Consider the following 1,912-nt stretch of genomic DNA (forward strand, 5'->3'; position numbering starts at 1 on the left):
GCTTGAAAACTTTATCATCTTTTGAATACTAATCATTATAAATTCGAGTCATGCTTGAAAATTTTATCATCTTTTGAATATTAATGTTAATCGGGATGCAATATTCCATGGCTCGCATCAGCCATTAGAAATTATAAAATTTTCCGTTGAATTAATAAGCTAACAACGCAATCAAATGGATCGAGCGCGCGCGCGTCACAAATCAATTTTTTTCGATTGCTACATTCAATAACGCAATATCTATTTTGATCGAAACAGGATTAGAGTCTTGAATAATTTATATTTAGGATTATTTCAAAACAGAAAATGAATTATATATATTTCTTGATGTAACTTGCAGACTTGGCAAAATTGTTCAACGTAAATTTAGTCTAGAGTAACGAGTAATAAAACAGAAATGTAATATGCAATTACAAGATTGGGTAAAATGATTATATGTTGTTTAATGATTGTGAATGATTTCGCAAAAGGCGAAATACTGATACTGAAATATCCCAGTAAACAAAAAAGATTAGATTAATACCTTGATTTTAGGTGCATTTTTTAAACATTTTTGCTTGATATTTTAAAAATATTTCAAAGATATTGCCGAATAATATGATTTTTATTATTATTGCAAAAATGTTTTGGAAATATTAAAATACCGAGGTTACCGAGGTTCATAATAACATTGATACAACGCGAAGAACTTAGAAAACTTTATATGTTATTGAATATCATTGCAATAATGTTCTAGCAACGTTTCTTTGCTTAGTAATGTATAATCCGAGCAAAAATTGAATCTAGTGATTGTCTAGTAATGACACAGAAAAGTTGGGTCTTACATCGCTACTAGCTAGGAAGGGGGCGGTGCACTTGGACACGGTGCATTTGGACACAGCCAGTCACAGCACCGTATGATTAGAGACATTTGTAGGGTCCCTTGGAACAGCGACTTGTGATTGGACTGTGTCCAATTGCCCCGTGTCCAACTGATATACACCCGCTAAGAATACGTAACATTCACTTCTCTTAGTGGCTATAACAGAAAAATTATCTAGTGACTAGATACAAAAAAATAACTTGTAACTATAATTGGTATAAATATTAGACAGTTCTGATATCCAATTTCTATTCAGAATTTACCGATGATTTTCTCTCTATCTCGTTACTGTATAATCTTTTCCATCTAGCCACTATCTATGTAATTGGTATAGTTACTAGATAGTCCTGACATTCAAAAAACTGAGTAGGAATATTTAGCCAGTCACGAGTTAGTGACTGACTAGAAAACTTATCTAGGGTGTTTACGTTAAATCGAGTACGAGTTAGTTTCACTAGGGTCGAAAAATGTAATAGGCACAACCATCTAGTATCTTCATGGTTCAAGACAACTCAGTACTGCTTTCCGATGCTCGAGTAGAGTTAGTTAGAGTTAGCTAGAGTAGCATAGCGGATAACATGAGCATCAGGTAGCTGATTTTCAAAAAAATGTTAGTTATTAATAAGTTTAATCTCATATAGTATGTTTATACCGAACGTTTAATACGCGTATCAATTAGTAACTTTATATCTAATTATTCTAATTTCGGCGATGCAATATATTCAATTAATACGATACGTGTTTCTAATCAATATTGCACTACTTCAATATGACGTTGTTTATATACATCGCCGAAATCAAAATAATTCAACATAAAATTACTAATTGGTACGCATATTAAACGTTCGGTATAAACATACTATATGAGATTAAACTTATTAATAACTAACATTTTTTTAAATCAACCTCTTACCTGATGCTCACGTTATCCGCTATGCTACTCTAGTTAACTCTAACTAACTCTACTCGAGCATCGGAAAGCAGTACTGAGTTGTCTTGAACCATGAAGATACTAGATGGTTGTGCTTATTACATTTTTCGACCCTAGTG

Source organism: Odontomachus brunneus, unplaced genomic scaffold (assembly GCF_010583005.1).
Source record: "Odontomachus brunneus isolate Ranch 3 - 2012 unplaced genomic scaffold, Obru_v1 Obru_scaffold_019, whole genome shotgun sequence".
Taxonomy (NCBI): Eukaryota; Metazoa; Arthropoda; class Insecta; order Hymenoptera; family Formicidae; genus Odontomachus; species Odontomachus brunneus.